General features: G+C 40.0%; 1 protein-coding gene across 2 annotated transcripts in view; it reads left to right on the top strand.

Moving 5' to 3' along the window:
• Positions 1 to 251: 251 nt before the first annotated feature.
• Positions 252 to 19,162, top strand: part of TMEM121 (transmembrane protein 121) — a 51,173-nt gene continuing 32,262 nt past the window's right edge. For both annotated transcript variants that reach the window (XM_039326114.1, XM_039326115.1), the window contains exon 1: positions 252 to 689. The gene's annotated coding sequence lies outside the window, so the exon portion shown is untranslated. The remainder of the gene's footprint in view (positions 690 to 19,162) is intronic.

Here is a 19,162-nt window from a genome sequence, read left to right as displayed (position 1 = left end):
GGTATAAACCCACTCTCAACTCCATTTTGTCAGCCACCCCAGAAACATGCTGCTGTCACTGAAGTTTCTGGCAACTAAATAAAGAGACTTCCTTTCCAACATGCGGCCTGCCTTCAGCTCATTTCTACAGCATCCCCCCAGCTTGGAACAGAACCTGATTTTTTCTTCTGACAGCAGCTTGTCCTGATTTTAATGGAGTCCCCTTATCTCCACGCGCATTATTTCCCGGAGTCTGTCACCCACCCTTCCCGAAGGATATTCCTATCCTTCATTAGGGCATATCGCAGCTGTCGCCCCCTCCCCATCGTTGGCGTCATCCGAAGTTGCGATTGCCATCCTCTCCACCTGCGCGCGCTCCCGCCACTTCCTTTCCTCCACTCCAAATCTCCAAACCTAGCAGCCCCTCCTGCGCAAGCTGTGGCGGTGACGGCAGCTACCAATCTCGCCCCGCTCGTTTCCGCCGCCTCCCGTATTTGCGTGAACGTGGAGTCAAGAGGCATTGCCAGGCGTCCTCTCGAAAAGCCGGCGTGCTCTGGGGCGGGACGGGGGAGAAGCGATTCTTTCCACAGAGCTCGTTTATCTGTGCTAGGAGGGGTCTGGACGATTCCCCCTCTTCTCCATTTCATCTGGAAGCGTCTCAAGCGCGTCGCAGCAGAGGCAGGGAATTCACTCAGCCCCGAAAAATCGAGGTAAGGGTCCGATTATACCATAATCCGATGATGTGCTGTGCTCTTCTCCTTCACGCCCGCAGAGAGGATCTGATGAAATTCCAAGATGTGGGGACTCGGAATTCCTCCCGCCCCTCGATGCCGGCTCAATGCTCTGGGGAATCCTGAGCAGTGCCTCCTGGGGGGCAATCCAGTTAATCGTCTCTTTCCACCCGCTGCACCAAGGAAGGTTTCTACAGCTTACAATGCTGATGGGGAGAAGATGATTGAGCCCAATGGCACTGCCTTCCCACTCGCTCTGGCCTCCACCTCTACTTGCCAATTTTCGCTGGACAGCTGAGCAGACTGGGCCTGCCAGGTCCAATCCCAGCACTCAGAGGGTGAGACAGATGTACAAGCAGGCCAGCTTAGCTTCTCAGTCAAGAAACATCTGGTTTATCTTCTCATTAGCTCACCTGAACTGAAGGATGCAGAACAATCTCCCCCCCCCTCCCACCCACCCCTTTCCCTACCAGAAGAGGGAGAGGAGCAGCAGTAACATTCCTTCCCTCCATCAAGGCCCACAGAGCCCACACCATTGAATGAATTAGTGGTTAGTTCTCATAAGAACAGCTGACCACCTCTATCTGCTAGATTGCATTGTTTCCCTTGGTCCACTGCACCATTAGACCCACTGAACCTAAACGTCACTGCTTTGTTGGGGAGGAGGTGGGGAGGGCAGAAGGGAGACCTACAGGGGGAGGTACCTGCAGGTTTTCTGCATTCCATTCTTAGCAGTGCAAATGGGATCCATTTGCCATTATGCCTCTGAAAAGGGAGCTAGAGCAAGAGGCTGATCCTGAAGGGACAGTTGGTGCCTTCTGCATTTCACTAGATACCAGGAAGGCATACTTTTTCCTTTCTAATTGTTGAAAGTCTCTTGACCATCTAAAATTATTCCAGTTACTGACTGAACACTACTCTGAAGGAATAGATAAGTAGAAAATAGTTGTTGCCCTTTCTCTTAACTGTGCTTTTGCTTTTTGAGCAGCATAACATGCTTTCTTACTCTTTGTACATTTTAAATTAAAGATGCAGGCAACTAATCTGAGACAGTGTCAGCACCTATTGTTTGCAATCACTACTTACTCATGTGCATGTGTGGACATATAAGCAATAGCTCTTTTGTGCTGCTTGATCTTGGGGAAGGGAGAAGAACTGAAGAAGAGGTGTTACTGTTACTGTGTAGGGCACACGGAAATATTTTCACTTCCACATGTGTGTGCGCGCGCACACACACACATGATGCATTGTCTCTCAGGAACAGTTCAGCAGATGGATGAGACTTCTAAGAAAATACAAGTTCAACAGCTAATGATATGGATTCTCTTTTTGCCCTTCTGCAGAAATAGTCCAGATTTAGATGTGAGAGGAGATAGCAGTGAAATGCTTTTAGTATCAAGATCACATGAAGTATTATAAAACCCTAGTAAGACCATACCTGGAATACTGCAGCCAATTTTGGTCACCATATCACAAAAAAGATGTTGAGAGTTTGGAAAAAAATCAGAGAAGAGCAACTAAGATTGATCAAAGGCCTGGAGACTAAAACCAGTGGTGGGATTCAGCCGGTTCACACCACTTTGGCAGAACCGGTAGCTAATTTTTTGTTGCCCAGGCCCAGAATGGACTTCCAGAAGTGGCATCCACACAGGGAACCGATTGTTCACATATCTGAATCCCACCACTGACTAAAACATATGAAGAACGGCTGCAGGACTTGGGTCTGGCTAGTCTAAAGAAAATAAGCAATAGGGGAGACATGATAGCAGTATTCCAGTACTTGAGGGGCTGCCACAAAGAAGGCGGGATCATGTTATTCACCAAAGCACCATAGGGCAGGACAGGAAACAATGGTTGGAAACTGAACAAAGAGAGAAGCAACCTAGAATTAAGGAGAAACTTCCTGACGGTGAGGACAATTAACCAGTGGAACAGCTTGCCTCCAGAAATCGTGGGCACTCCATCACTGGAGTTTTTTAAGAAGAGGCTAGACAGTCACTTGTCTGAGATGGTATAGGTTCTCCTGCTTGAGCAGGGGCCTGGACTAGAAGACCTCCAAGGTCCCTTCCAGATTCTATTCTATTCTATTCTATTCTATTCTATTCTATTCTATTCTATTCTATTCTATTCTATTCTATTTCTCCTTTTCTCCGAGACCACTTACCAATGTTAAGGAAGGCCTTCCATGGGAAAGGTGGGTCAATACTGATTTCTTGCATAATAGTTGGACTCTTGTTTCATATTTAAGGCTACTTTATTCCTGAAGACAGGTATAATTTGGCAATTACATGAAACGGAAGTGAACAAAATATTCTGGGGCCCTTGCCAAACATCTAAGAAATATGTACAAATCTACAAGAGGAAAACAATACATGCAGTGAAGGTCCTTGTATAAACAGTCAATCCATATTTCATTATTGTTATTACTAATTTTTTGTTTATAGAAATAAAATTCTGTAGGAGACATATGTGTAAAACAAAATACAATCAACCAAATCAGACCCATCATTAATGTCCCAAACTGCCTTAAATAATAGCATAACAAGAAAATGAAATATATATGTGATTTTATAAAGAGTCGTATCAACCAAAATCTTTAAAACTTTGCCAATTGTAGAAATAAAAAAATGAGTCCAAGAGGAAAAGTAAATCTGGGTGTAAGGACCCACCCCACTTTGCATCTTAAGAAGATAGAACTCTTGGAATAATTCTTCCAACAGGCATCCTTTATTAAGAGAAAATGGTTGCAGGCATTCTAGACAGGACTTGGAGTCCAAGCTCTCCCATTCAAGGTTTTAAGGGGTTCCCCAGTAGCCCCACCCAATCACCCCCTTCTTCCAGCGACAGTCTCAGGCATTACGCTCCCACCCCCTTTTCCTTACTGCCGGCTGGATGGAGACTTCAGAGAGAACTACATGAAAGGTAATAGCCCCATTCTTATGGTTATTCCTTTTGGCAATATCCACATTCAGTCTCTTTGAAGTGTACTGAAGGAAGTGAGGGCCATAAAGCCCATTTGTTCACCCCCTTCCCTTCACCGTATGGCAGAATCCAAAGAAGGCATAGATAACTATAGTTATCTATAGTTGATAACTAGAGATGAAATATAATTGGATTCTGACATCCTGCCCCCTTAAAAAAAAGACAGATCCACCTGAAGGAAAACAAAACAGGTATAAAAGTTAGTCAGGCTTGTTAGGGTACTCTGTGTGAAACCTCTTTAATAGCTTCGGGGCTCTGACATGACGTTTATGGACCCACTTGTTTTGTGAGGCAGGGAGGTGTTTCCAGGCAACTAGGTACTGAGTCGCTCCATGATATCTCCTAGAATCAAGGATTTCCTTTATTTCAAAATGTTGTTTGCCCTCCACCATGATTGGAGGTGGTGGTGGGGGGATTTTTGGCCATAAAGGTGACTGATGCTCTTTTCAGCAAGCTGCAATGAAAAATTGGGTGTATTTGCCTGAGATTTTTTGGTAATTCTAATTCTACTGTTACTGGGTTTTTGATTCTTTTAATTGGAAAAGGCCCTATATATTTTGGTCCAAGTTTTTTACAGGGCTGTAGGGACTTTAGGTATTTTGTAGATAAGTACACCATTTCTCCTATAATGAAGGATGTAGGCTCAACCCTTTTTTTAATCGGCTTGTGCTTTGTATGCTTGCCTAGCTTCATCTAGTGCTTTTCTGACTATTGGCCAGGTGTTTTGTAATTGTTCCATCCATTCTTTCAGTGATGGAATCGCCGATTCCTGTGGGGTTAATTCTGGCATGGGGTTGAAACTTTGACCAGTGGCTATTTGAAAAGGAGTGTAACCTGTGCTGGAGTGGACTGCATTATTGTAAGCAACTTCTGCGAAAGGGAGTAGGTCCGTCCAATTTGTTTGCTGAAAATTAATAAAACATCTTAAATATTGCTCAAGTACTGAATGACAACATTCTGTTTGTCCATCCCCTTGTGGATGATGGCTAGATGTCAGTCCCTGAATGGTCCCTAAGAGGGGTAAAAATTCCTTCCAAAATGCAGACGTAAATTGCACTCCCCTACCAGAGATGATGTGTTGGGGTGCCCCGTGCAATCTGTAAATGTGCTGGACGAAAAGTTTTGCTAAGGCTTTTGCAGTGGGAATCTTTTGGCAAGGGATAAAGTGCACCTGTTTGGAAAACAAGTCCGTGACCGTCCAGACAACAGTATTCCCATTGCTTTCTGGCAATTCCACTATAAAATCCATGCCTATTTCCCTCCAGGGGGCTGAGAGATTTGCCACTGTTTGTAATAGTCCTGGCGATTTCCCTTGCAACCTCTTTGCAGTAGCACATTTTGGGTAGCTGGCTACATAACTTTCTATGTCCTTTTTTATTGATGGCCACCAAAATTGCCGTTTAATTAAGTGTAAAGTTTTTACAAATCCAAAATACCCTGCTGATTTTGTATCATGGCAAAGCTGCATGAAAGTGACTCTTTGGGTTGTTGGTATATATAACTTTTCCCCTACCCAAGGAAACCCGTCTCTCATTGTGCACACATTTTTGTTTTTCTGGAACCATTCATCTGTTTCCAAACTTTTTCTGAATTCAATCCCAGTTTGGCTGTCCAGTTGTGGTTTTAATTTGGCTTGGGTTCTTGTGGTTACTGGTGCTGCCAGTTGTGACTCTGCCATTATTGGTCTAGAGTCTGTGGTTCATGTGCTGTTATATTGGGGCATGTGCTGTTATATTGGGGCATGCGAGTTCGATCCTGATTGGCTCAAGGTTGACTCAGCCTTTCATCCTTTCTCCCTGGTAAATGTTTGAGCTTAAATTGGAACTGGTGAAAATGCTGGGACCAGCGGGCTTGTTTGGGATTGAGTTTCCTGGGTGTTTTCAGGGCTTCCAAATTTTTGTGATCAGTCCACACCTGGAAGGGGATTTTGTTGCCTTCCAAGAACTGTCGCCATGTGAGTAATGCCCAACGTATCCCGTATGCCTCCTTCTCCCATACGGGCCAGCACTGTTCTGTTTCCGTGAGTTTCTTGGATGTATATGCACAGGGTTGCAATACTCCATCATCGTTTTCTTGTAATAGAACAGCCACCACTGCCACATCACTTGCATCTGCCTGTATTACGAAGGGCTTATCCATGTCTGGGTGCCTTAGTACTGGTTCGGCAGAAAAAAGTCTCTTTAGTCTCTCAAACGCTGCTTGGCACTCCATTGTCCATGTTAGTGGCTGGCTAGGTTTTACTGAGGATGCTCCCTTCGTTTTTAGTAAGTGAGTGAAGGGCAGGGCAAATGAGGGGATGAATTGGCGGTAAAAGTTTGCAAAGCCCAGGAAACTTTGTAGTTGCTTTCTTGTGCGGGGTGGTGCCCAATCTAATACTGCTCTGACCTTCTCTGGGTCCATTTCAATTCCCCGGGGGGATATGCGATAACCTAGGTAGTTTATCCTTTCCTGGTGGAATTCGCATTTTGAGAGTTTGGCATATAGGTGGGCGGCTTGCAGCTTCTTTAAAACTGCTCTGACAAGGTTGACATGTTCCTCTTTTGTTTTGGTGAAGATAAGAATGTCGTCCAAGTAAACAAGGACCCTCTTAAACAGATGCTCCCTTAGAACGTCATTGATTAATTGCATAAAGACTGCAGGGCCCCCTTGTAATCCAAATGGCAAGACTTTGAATTGATAGCACCCCATGGGGCAGTTAAATGCGGTCTTCCATTCGTCGCCTTCCTTAATTCTCACGCGATAGTAAGCTTCCCTTAGGTCTAGTTTAGAAAAATTTTTCCCTTTCGAGAGGTGTGACAGCATGTCTTTCATGAGGGGCAGAGGGTATAGGTTGCTTTCACTGATTGTATTCAGGGCCCTATAATCCACGCATCAGCGTAAAGAGCCATCCTTCTTCCCTCTAAAGAGGACTGGGGCAGCCACTTTAGGCTTGGCTGGCTCAATGAACCCTCTCTCTAGGTTTTTTTTAATGAATCTTTCCATTTCCTCCTTCTCCTTTGGGCTCATGGAGTATAATCTGGGCTTCGGGAGTTTTGCCCCAGGCTTGAATTCAATGGCACAGTCTGTGGGTCAGTGGGGGGGGGAGCTCATCCGCCCTCTCCTCACTGAAAACTTCAGCAAGGTCTCTGTATTCCTCTAGTATTTCTGGTAGTCCCTTTTCCTCTCCCATGGATGCTTTTTCTATTCTTGATTCTGGTAGCTCCCCTTGGGATTTTAAGTCCATAGGGTCCCCCTTCGGGAATTTGATTTCTGTCGTCCTCCAATTTACCCAGGGGTTCCATTTTTTTAACCATTCCATCCCTAGGTTCATTGGGCATTCCATGCCTGGGGTCACCACAAACGTTATGTCCTCCTCATGTTTACCCAGGGAGAGGTGTATTGGTAGAGTGGCTAGGGTAGCTGCCCCCCCACTATGGATCCATCTAACTGGCCAAATGAGATTTATTGTTCCAGTCTCCTTGACGGAATGCCCAGATTCCCCACTAGTATCGGGCTAATGAGGCAGCGGGTGCAGCCAGAGTCTATTAAGGCTTTCACCTTCACGACTTTGGGCATGGGGGGAATTAATATAGTCACTGTCTTGAGTATAGGTGCGATATGTCCACTTACCAGGAGTTCGCCCTCCGAGCTGTCATCTGAGGCATCCACCGGTCCTGCGGTGTAGGCTGGAGTTCTTTCCCCCTGATGAGCAGAGGTGGGGGGGTTCCGCAATTTCCATCATTCTCATGGCAGTTTCTTTTGGCTTAGCTGAAGACTTTCCGGATTTGCTGATTGGGGATCTCTCTGGGTTGTGCTGGGGGTCTTTGGAGCGGCATTCTACAGCTCGATGTCCTTCTCTTCCGCACTTGAAACATCCCATTTGCTTCTTGGCTGTAGCCTATGGTTTCACTGGTTCATATGTCAGCTCAGGCGGGGAGCGGCTCCATTGTTTTCCTCGGCGGTGTCTCTTCAATATGTCGATCTCTGCTTCCTCTGCCAAGACGTACCATTCCTCAAGTTGGTGTGGGTCCCCTCGGGGCAGGCAAGCATCATATAGGTCATAATTTAGTCTGTCTTTGAAATGGCTAAGGAGGATGTCTTCTGGCCAGTTTGGTTTGCTGGCAATGGCCCGGAATTCTTGTGTATATTCAGCTACCGGGCGTTTGTCTTGCCTTATCGTTTTTATCCTTTCGCGGGCTTTGCAATCAGCCAGGGGGTCTTCAAATTGCCTTCTCAGAGAGGACATGAAATGGTTGAAGTCATTGAGCTCTGGGGCATTGGAGTCGTGCAAGTTCACCACCCAATCTGCAGCCGGTCCGTCAAGGGCAGATTGCACGATCTGGATGCGGGCTTTGTCGCTGGGGATGTCCTGCCCGTATTCCTCCATGTAGCTGAGGACTTGGGTTAGGAAAAAGCCCAAGCGTGTTGGCTCCCCTTTGAATTTCACCTCCAACGGCAGACGTCTTGGAATGGATCGGTGCCTCCATTGTTGGTGGTAGTGTCTTCCGTCCAGATCGCCATCTGTGGTTCGGTAGGGGGTGAGGACTACTGGATCAGCAGATGTCCCTGGGGCTGCAGGTTCCACTTCCCCCTCGGTGTCTCTCCCTTTGCGGCTCCAGGAGCTGGGGCGGCCGTAGGGCTCCTCTCCTCTCCTAGGGAGCTGAGAGTTCTCTTCATCAGGTCAATAGCTTTCTCTAGGATCCAGTCTGAGTACGGTGCCCAGCTTGCGTGCAGGGATTTCTCCATCTCCTGCTTCCATTCTGGTTGCCTTTGTTCACCCCCTTCCCTTCACCGTATGCCAGAATCCAGGGAAGGCAGAAATGGGGTTTTCTATAACTGATAACTAGAGATGAAATATAATTGGATTCTGAAGATTCTGGAGAGAAAAGGGTACAGTATGAGCAAACCTTTTGAGGGGGAAGAGTTCCACAGTTTGGAATCACAACCTTGAAGATCTTTCTCTCCATCCTCAATGTGAGAGAACTTAGGCCAAGGTTTCCATTTATCTTAAAGCTCAGATAAGCACAAAAACATGGGAAAAGAATCAAGCCTACAAATGCTTATTAACAAACAAACAACATAAAATCTATATTTTTAGTTATTTAATTAAAGTATAAAGTGAAATTTATATACTGTTTTCTTGTTGTACCTGGGAATTTGAAATTCCAGGAGCCATGGTGGCACACTAGTTAGAATGCAATATTGCAGACTAACTTTGTCACAGCCCGGAGTTCGATCCTGATTGGCTCAAGGTTGATTCAGCCTTTCATCCTTCTGTGATTGATGAAATGCCCACCCAATTTGTTGGGGCAATATGCTGATTTATAAACTGCTCAGAGAATGTTGTAAAGTTGGGGTCCTCAACCTCCAGTACGTGAGAACCCCCAATCCTTGGGAACTGGTCCATGCAAGTAATGGATGAGTGTGCAGAGCTATATTTGCACATGCACAGGATTAGGTTGCATAAGTAAAACCACCCCCTCAACCACCGCTTTCTCTGCTGCGACTGCCAGTCTATGGAGCCAGAAAGATTGGGGACTGCTGTTGTAAAGCACTATGGGGTGGTATTAAAGTCTAAGAGATTGCTGTTGCTATTTAAATTCTGTTGCAAGGATATACGGATGGACTAGAGGTCATTTACAGCATAACTAATTTTTGTTCAGAAAAAAATCCCATTGGATTCAGTTGTGGTTTTGATTATATAAAGAGACAAAATGCCTGTTTGTTTAAAACAAGCTATTAAAAATCTCTATTAAAAATATTAGATAGTAGCACAGAGAGTAATCAGTACTGGGCCAAAAGGTAAAGGTAATAGATTGAATCATTCTCTCTATACAGTGGATATAAAAAGTCTACACATTCCTGTTAAAATGCCAGGTTTTTGAGATGTAAAAAAAATCAGACCAAGATAAATCATTTCAGAATTTTTTTCCACCTTTAATGTAACATGTAAGCTGTTCAATTCAATTGAAAAACAAATCTTTTTGGGGGGAAAGTAACAGTAAAAATGTACAATAACATGATTGCATAGATATGTATAGCCTCTTATAAGTAGGGGTGTGACTGTGTTCAGAATTAACCAATCACATTCAAATGGATGGTAAATAATAGTCAGTATACACCTGCCATCAATTAAAGTGATTTGATGAAGCCCCTATAAAGTTCAGCTGTTCTAGTAGGATTTTTCTGACTTTTACTTAGTTGTCTTTTACAGCAAAAGCCATAGGTCTATAAAGAGCTTAAAAGACATCAAATGATCTCATTGTTGGAAGGTATCAGTCAGGAGAAGGGTACAAAAAAAATGTCAAGTCATTGGATATACCATGGAATACAGTGGAGATAGTCATCAACAAGTGGAGAAGATATGGCATAACAGTGACATTACCAAGAGCTGGATATCCCTCCAAAATTGATGGAAAAAAAACCCCCAAAAGAAAACTGGTTCGAGAGGCTGCCAAGAAGCCTACAGCAGCATTTAAGGAGATGCAGGAAGTTCTGAAAAGTAGTGGTTGTGTACTACATGTGTCAGTAATATCCCATAATCTTCATATATTTGAGCTGTAGGATATGGTGACAAGACAGAAGTTTTTTCTTACAGAGAAAAGCATCAAGTTTGGCTACATTTTGCAAAAATCTACCTCAAGATTGACAAAAGCATGTGGGAAAATGTGTTATGGTCTTATGAGACCAAGGTTGAAATTTTTTGGCCATAATTCCCAAAAATATGTTTAGCGCAAAAACAACACTGTGCATCACCAAAAGTACAATATACTCACTTGAAGCCTGGTGGTGGCAAGCATAATGGAAACCCATTATGCTTTGGGACTGCTTTTTTTCAGCTGGAACTAGGACTGTAGTGGAGGAAATTATGAACAGCTCCAAATATCAGTCAATTTAAGCACAAAACTTTCAGGTTCTGCTGAAATGCTGAAGATAAAGAGGGTTTTCACCTTTCAACATGACGACGATCCAAAAGAATGGCTTCACCAGGAGAATATCAATGTTTTGAATGGCCCAGCCTGAATCTAAATGGAAATCTGCAGAGTGATCCTAAGAGGGCTGTGCATAGGAGATGACCTCACAATCTTACAGATGTGGAGTGCTTGTGCAAGAAGGAATAGGCAAAGATTCCCAAGGCATGATGAGACATGCTGATAGGCATCTACTACAAAAGACTGAATGTTGTCATAAAATGAAAAGGTCTTCAACGAAGTATTAGTTTAAGGATGTGCACACTTATACAACCATGTAATTGTATGTTTTTTATTGTTATTTTTCCTCTAAAAGATCTCAGTTTATTTTTCAATTGAATTGTACAGCTTATATATTAAAAGTGGAAAAATTCTGAAGTTGATTTATCTTGGTCTGATTTTTTACATCTCAAAAAACTGATATTTTAACGGAGTGCATAGACTTTTTATATCCACAAATTACTTGAAAATAACACTATGTACATCATGAAATCATTGCACAAATGATGATCATGTCATTGATTTCTAATGCAAGTGCATCATTTGTGTAATGATGTCACAATATGTATAATCATTTGTCTCTATTATGGATGTCCATAATTCTAACTTTTACCATGTTTCACACATATATTACTTTTTTTCTTTCAATAATTGGACAGCAATTGTGTCAACATCAAATATCTGTTTCCTCATTGAAGACTTCCATGTGGAAATACCCACTTTTCTTTATAAGTCCCAATTAGCTCTGATTTTTAAATTTATATTTTTAAAATTAATTAATCATCATGTGTATTCATATCTAATATTTTTTTAGTTTTTCCCAAGCCCATCATGCATGGTAAAATGTCACTTTGTGATTTTCACATTTCCAACATCAATTCAAAATATCTTTATACATCTTAGATAACTTATGTGGTACATCATAATTGTACAGCAGAATAGAATAGAATAGAATAGAATAGAATAGAATAGAATAGAATAGAATAGAATAGGAAGGAGCCTTGGAGGTCTTCTAGTCCACCCCCTGTTCAATCAGAAGAACCTATACCATTTCACATAAGTGACTGTTTAGTCTCTTCTTAAAAACCTCCAGTAAAACCTCCATTACAGTCATAAGTCAAGGACCATCTCTATTACTTTATACCATAAATGTGAGTGGAAAGGAACGTACAGCATTCAGACAGAAGGGCAACTGAACAGTAGAGGGATACTAGAGAATGGGAAATGTATACAGTGTATACAAGCCTCTGAGTATAGTCTTACTCTACACTCCCTTAATTAAAAGGAGGATGCTGCACTATCAATAGTATTAATACATGATTCACCTGCTATTCTGTATATGACTTTTGTATGCAAAACAGGAAATAACATTGTTTTGCAGCAAAATATGGAGAGCTTGGTTAAGACTCTGTACGAGGGCAATTTGGAAAGAGAGAGGGAGAGGGAGAGTTGGTTGGTTGGGGGAATTCCCACTGGAGAGATGGTGTAAAGATCTTTCTTTTGTACAAGTTTATGGGAGATTAAAGTCCAAATCTTCTATTTAACTTTCTTGAACTTCATGTACTGAGGCATTTGCAGAGTCCGGACACATACCAGTACTAGTTATCTTTACTAATGGTACATTCAGAGACCATGAGCCTCCAAATAGAAAAGCTCCAGTTATAAAAAGAGAGTGACAGTTCTCTTGATGCTGCTTGTATGTATTCCTGAGTGCTTTGACTTAGTTCTGGTGAAACAAATGGTTAAACTACTGGTTCAGTGTAAACCAGTAAGCAGGATATACCTCCCGCTGACACACATTTGAAAACTTGTACTGCTTTTCAATATAAACCCTTTTCTTTACCTCATCTTCAGCTATTCAACCATTTTCATGAAACCTGTCATGAACTTCCTAAACATGAAAGCAAGCTGTCTGAATAACCACTATTCAGTATCTTCTGCTATTGTTTCAAGTTACTTGCAAGATTTATAAATTGTTAGGCATTACATAATTTTTCCAAATCTTCATGAATTGAAATTACCATGGATGGTTTTAGATGATTTGTTGTTAATAAATCAATGCTGATTGCAAATATATCACTCTGTTTTCTTCTGAATGTAAAATTATTATACAGTATACATGTGGTAATTACTTTCTGAGCACAGAACTGCTCGAATGGGTTTTTTAAATTCTTTTTCAATCTTCAGAAAACTTATACACTTCAGTAATTTTCTTCCTTTCAACAACCTAAGATTCACAATTATTAAATATTCATTGAAAAATTCTTTTTCTGTCTTGTTCTTTGTCATATTTTATCGAATTAGTATTTGCAAATGATGCTGAATAGAATCATGTTCAGAATGGGAAAGATTACATTTTAGAGCAGGGGTGTCAACTGCGGGCCAGTTGCATCATGCGGAAGCTGCGCCCAAGCAGCTCCAGCAATGCAAAAAAAGTCACGTGTCGTTGTTAGACACAAAAATAGTCACAAATTGAAATCCACTCTGAGTTACAAATAGAAAAGAAGTTTAAAAAAAATAACGGTTTGCAAAATGTGGATTCAGGAAGGCAATGCAATGTAGCCAAGCACTGAACCACACCCCAAATTCCAAAATCACATATTATTATACATCCTATCGCGACACCCCATTCCCTCCCCCATAGCCCCATTGGCTTAGGCTTTGGAGGTTACAATCTATCAGAAGTGGCTAAACAGAATACATTATACTAATAAAATCCCTCCCCTACTATCCTATATCCATTCTAGAGGAGAGATGTTTCCCATCTTCTACACCTGTTAGATCCAGTAGGGGTACCAGGCACCAGAAGGTACTTAAAAACAATTGATGGTGACTCACACTGGGCCCTATGGTAACTCCTGTTCTCCCCCCTTCCTCCACCTGAGGCTTGTATGTTCCCTATATACTCAAAGCATCTACTCAGGCAATTGATTATACAATAATAATTATAAAATATAAAATATGATTACATGATAATATTAAAAGCATATATTTTTATTTTTAAATTTCCTCCACATCGTGACACATCGCATGACGCGGCGATTTTGACACCCCTGTTTTAGAGGATTGAAGGGAAACAAGGAAAATATCTGAAGAAGAACTTTTAATCATTTTAAATTGACAGGTTTTAATGAATGTTTAAGGGACAACAGCAAAATAGAGACATAATAATGATTTTGATTATGTAGTTGGATTTCAGTTTTTACTGACCACATAGGTCATGGATAGGCAATTAATTTTCCCACGGGCCAAATGAGAAACTGGGACTGTTGTGCAATTTTCTCTTAAATTTTGTGCTTGAGTAAATTTTACATTTCTAACCCAAATTGTCTCCCATGTATCCAGTAAAATTGGCTCTTGGATATTTTGTGCCCATTTAATCATACAATCTTTAACTAACTCCATTTCAGAGTCCAATTCTATTAAAGCATTATAAATTCTTTTTATATGAAATCGACTTTGATCTTTAATCTGTTTTACCAAATTCACATCCTCTAAAATAATACCAACCTTTTTATCTATATTCCACCTCAATAACAATTGATTATAATAAAACCAAGAATATACAATATTTTCTTGCTTCAACTCAGTTAAAGGCTTTAATTGCCAATGCTGCCCAACCAAACTAAGTAATTCCTTATAAGAAATCTTATCCAAATTTACTCCCCTAGATACTCCCTCTATCACGTGTCCTGGAACCCCCCAAATTGGAATTTTATAATTTAACCTATAGTAATACTTTTTCCAGACAGGCAGCAAGGCACTTCTCAAAATATGGGTTTTAAAAACCTGATCCACTTTTTTTATCATAAATTAAATATGCGTGCCATCCGTATAATAAATCCCATCCCTCAAGAGATAGGATATTCTTATTTCTTAAGTTGAGCCAATCACTAATCAAGGTTAAAGCCACTGCATCATAATACAATTTTAAATTCGATGCCTTTAATCCTCCTCTTTCCCGTGTATCCTGCATAATTTTAAATTTAACTCTCAGCTTTTCCCCTGCCCAAATAAATTTATTAATCCCCTTCTGCCATTCTTCCAAATTGGCATCTTTTTTCAAAATAGGTATCATCTGAAATAAAAAAAGAAACTTTGGAAGTATATTCATTTTAACTGCCGAAATTCTCCCCAACAAAGATAATTGTAATTTTTTCCAATCATTTAAATCCTTTTGCACTTTTACCCATAATATCTCATAATTATTTTTATACAATTTAACATTAGAGGACGTTAAATAAATTCCTAAATATTTGACCTTTCTCACTATTTCAAAACCTGTTAATTTAACTATAATATCCTTTTCCTTCATAGACATATTTTTCGATAATATTTTAGTCTTATTATTATTTACCTTAAACCCAGAAACCTTCCCATACTGAAGTAAAATTTCAACCAAATCCCTAACTGAATCTGTCGGTTGAGATAATGTCACAACCAAGTCATCAGCAAAAGCTCTCAACCTATAATCATTCTTATTTATTTTTATTCCCTTTATTCTAGGTGACTCCCGAATTTTAATAAGTAAAATTTCCATGGTTAAAACAAATAACAATGGGGATAAAGGACATCTCTGTCTTGTACCCTTTTCAATTTTAAATGCTTCTGTTAAACCCCCATTAACTATAATTTGTACAGATTGCTGTTGATATATTGCCTTAAGGGCAAATAAAAATTTATCCCCAAAATTCATTTCCTCTACTACTCTGAGTAAAAATTGCAAATTTAATTGATCAAAGGCTTTTTCAGCATCTAAAAAAATCAAAGCCGCAGGGATTTGATTGTTCTTGTCCAAATACTCAATTAGATTAACAATTTGTCTAACATTATATTTCATATATCTTCCAGATATAAATCCAGATTGATCACTATGAACCAGTTGCTTCAAAACTTGCATTAATCTATTTGCCAATATTTTTGAGAAAATTTTATAATCTGTATTCAAAAGAGATATAGGCCTATAATTTTTGGGCTGGGTCAAATCTTGATCCTCCTTCGGAATCAATGATATGAAAGCCCTTCTCCACAATGGAGGTACCTCTGCTCCCAACAGAATATTATTAAAAAGTTCCTTCAATGGTTCTATCATTTCTTCAGATAACATTTTATAATAAATTGCTGTTAATCCATCTGTACCTGGAGCCTTACCAACTTTCAATTGTTTAATTGCCCAAATAATCTCATCAGAAGTAATTAAACCATTAATATCATCTCTTTGATCAGAAGTAAGTTTAGGGAAATGTGATTCCTGTAAATACTTTTCTATATCTAAAACATGTATGTTTTCACTGGCATATAACTTTGAATAAAAATCTAAAAAACTCCTTTTAATCAAATTTTGTTGATAAATTTCTTTACCTTTATAAGTTATTTTTTCTATAATCCTTGATTTCTGTTTCTTTCGTAGTTGGTAAGCCAACCACCTACCAGGTTTGTTCACATTACAAAATATGTTATGTTTCATATACTTCAAATTAATTGCAATCTGATCAGCTATTAACATATTAAATTGCTCTTTAAGCAAACTAATAGAAACCTTTAAGTTATTATCCAGTGGATTTAAGATAAGAGCCTTTTCCTTAGTTTTAATCTCTGATTCCAACTCTTTACGTTTCTGCATCTGTTTACATCTATACACATTATTCATATGAATCAAGACCCCTCTCATATATGCTTTACTGGCATCCCATACCATTGGCATTGAAGTACCCTTATGCATATTCAAAAGAAAAAATTCCTTTAAATAATCTCTGCATCTCTGTACATTCCCTTCAAATCTGAATAAATTTTCATTCAATCTCCAACTCCTTCTATTCCCGTCTTCAGTAGATAACTCCATCCATACAGGACTGTGATCTGACAATATTCTTAAGAATATCTTAGCATTCTTCATCCTAGAAAAAAGATTATTAGTAATTAAAAAGTCAATTCTGGAATACGACTGATACCTGTCCGAAAAGAAGGTAAAGTCTCTTTCTTCCATACTCCGTTAATGCCAAATATCTCGAAGTTCCAAATCATCCTTCAAGTCAAAAAAAGCTTTAGGTAATTTTGCATGATTAGGAGATTTAAAAGAACCCTTCTTATCTTTACTTGAATCTAAAACGCCATTCCAGTCTCCCATCATAATTACTGATTTATAATCCAATTGAGTTATTTTCTGATGTAACATCTTATAAAAATATTTTTGTTGTTGATTGGAGCATATAGTCCAATGACAAGACTTCTCTTGCCATTTAATAATAAGTCAATAATAACATATCTTCCTAGTGAGTCAGAATCAATTAACTTTGGTGATAAGTCTTTCCTCACATAAATAACTACACCTGCTTTTTTCTGCAGAGCAGAGGCTGTGAAATGTACTCCCAACCGGGAGTTAATCAAATATTTTTCATCTTTTAAAGCAATATGAGTCTCTTGCAAACATATAACATCATTCTTGTGTTGTTTCAAATAGTAAAATACTTTCTTTCTTTTCTGTGGTGAATTCAAGCCATTAACATTCCATGTCAGAAACTTTGCCATGTCTCATGGCTTGAAGCCTTTGGAACACTGCATTAAATCTGCAGTTGAAGACCTCTTCGGTCTTGTTCCTCCCACTGGCTCAGAGGTAACCATCTGTGTTGTAACACCAGAATCTACCTTTTGTTGTTCTTTTTCTCTACGTTTATGAGTTGCACGAGTCATTCTCTGTTCTCTTGGGTCTTCTCTTATCTCCAAACACTGTTGCATAGATTCAACCAACAACTCTTCTCCTGTTGGTGACCTAGCTCCTGCAGCCAACTGTCCTTCAAACTTACTTTCATTTCTTCTAGATCTTGGAGATGGTGGTGCACCTGCTTTCAGCACAGAAACAAAAAAATCTCTTGCTTTTAAAATTGTATTTAATCTATAACGTGTTCCAACATAGTTCACCACTATGCCAATAGGTACATCCCATCTGAATTGAATTTGCCACTTCTTGAGCTCCTCAGCCAAAAAAGCAAAATCCTTTCTTCTTCTAAGAATTTTGGGAGGTATTTCTTTTAAAATTATGACATCTTGAGCTGCAATTTGAAATCTTTGGTTATAAAAGGCTTGTATAATTTCATTACGAAGTGATCTTCTAGAAAAGTAGATAACCACATCTCTCGGTAAATTTCTCTGCTTCGCAATCCACGAATTAACTCTAAAGATTTTTTCAATATTTCTCAACATTTCTTCAATTCCACATCCTAAAATGGATGCCAGTTCTGCAGCAATCTCTTCTTTCAAATTCTCTTTCACATTCTCCTTCAACCCTCCTATTCTCAAAGCAAACTCCATGTCTCTATATTGTGACATTACAATTTCATTCTGTGCTGCATCCACATTATTTTTAACTCTTTCAATTCTTCCTTCCAATCTTTCAACATTTCCAACCACCTCATCCACATTACCATCCAGCCTTTCTACATGGGCCGCAAGCCCCTTAAGAGCCAACAGAATATCTTCCCTCATCTCATGATTTTTCTCCTCCAAAAGCTCTTCTGTCTCAGATCTGATCTTTTCTACAGCTTTTTCCAAAGAGTCCTGAACCACATTCTGTATATCTTTAAGTGTAAATGCTGGAGGTGGGGAAGGTGGTGGTGGTGGTGGCTTAGATTGCTGTGTAATCTGTGTTACTGGAGAGGAAATTGAAACTTTAGGCAAAGAAGAAATTGCAGGACGTTTTGAAGCCATTTAAAAGAGAAGAAGAAGAAAAGAAAGAAAAAAAAGAAATGAAGAATAAAGAAAAAAAGCCAATTCTTATAACAAGACAAATTAGAGGAATAATAAAAACAATTCCCCCATAAAAAAAAGCAGAGTCAATTATTTTAGCAAGTTTGTTGCCAAGTAAAAGTGAAAGGTCTCAGACAAGGAAGCAAAATTCCTCCGCAACGATTCCTCGGCCATTTTTTCCTTTCACTCCCTTTGTTAACATAATTAACTGGAGAAGATATTAATTCTTTCTTGAGTTAAAGTAGAAATTCAGAATCACAAATCAAGTCCTCCTGGACAACTCTGTCTGCTTTAAAAGTTACTCACAATTCTCTTTAAGCAGTGGATGTGAAGGCTGCGTCTGGCTTCGTTCCCGGAGAACAAAGGCTTCCTGGAATGCAGAGACTATCCAGACTCCGAAAGAGCTTCACCCTTTGTCTCCCCCCCCAAAAAAAGCTTTGGGAGAATAGAGGAGTTCAATTTCTGTCTGGAAATACTCACCTTCCTCCCTTTGCCCGGGAGGAAAGTTCCAAGCCACAAAACAGCTGATCGTCGCTGTCTTGCCAGCTTTTATACATTTCCAAGACAGGAGGCTAAAAAAAAAGCCTCCATCGAGGCAGCAACACCACAGGAAGTTTGTTGAATTAATAAGATGGTTGTTAAGTGAATCTGGCTTCTCCATTGACTTTGCTTGTCAGAAGATCACTAAAGGTGATCACATGACCCTGTGACACCGCAGCTATCATAAATATGAGTCAGTTGCCAAACATCTGAATTTTCATTCATGTGACCATGGGG

This window comes from Crotalus tigris, unplaced genomic scaffold (genome assembly GCF_016545835.1).
Source record: "Crotalus tigris isolate CLP2741 ecotype Arizona unplaced genomic scaffold, ASM1654583v1 scf7180000024339.11422700, whole genome shotgun sequence".
NCBI classification, from domain to species: domain Eukaryota; kingdom Metazoa; phylum Chordata; class Lepidosauria; order Squamata; family Viperidae; genus Crotalus; species Crotalus tigris.
This window is presented reverse-complemented; position numbering and strand designations above follow the sequence as displayed.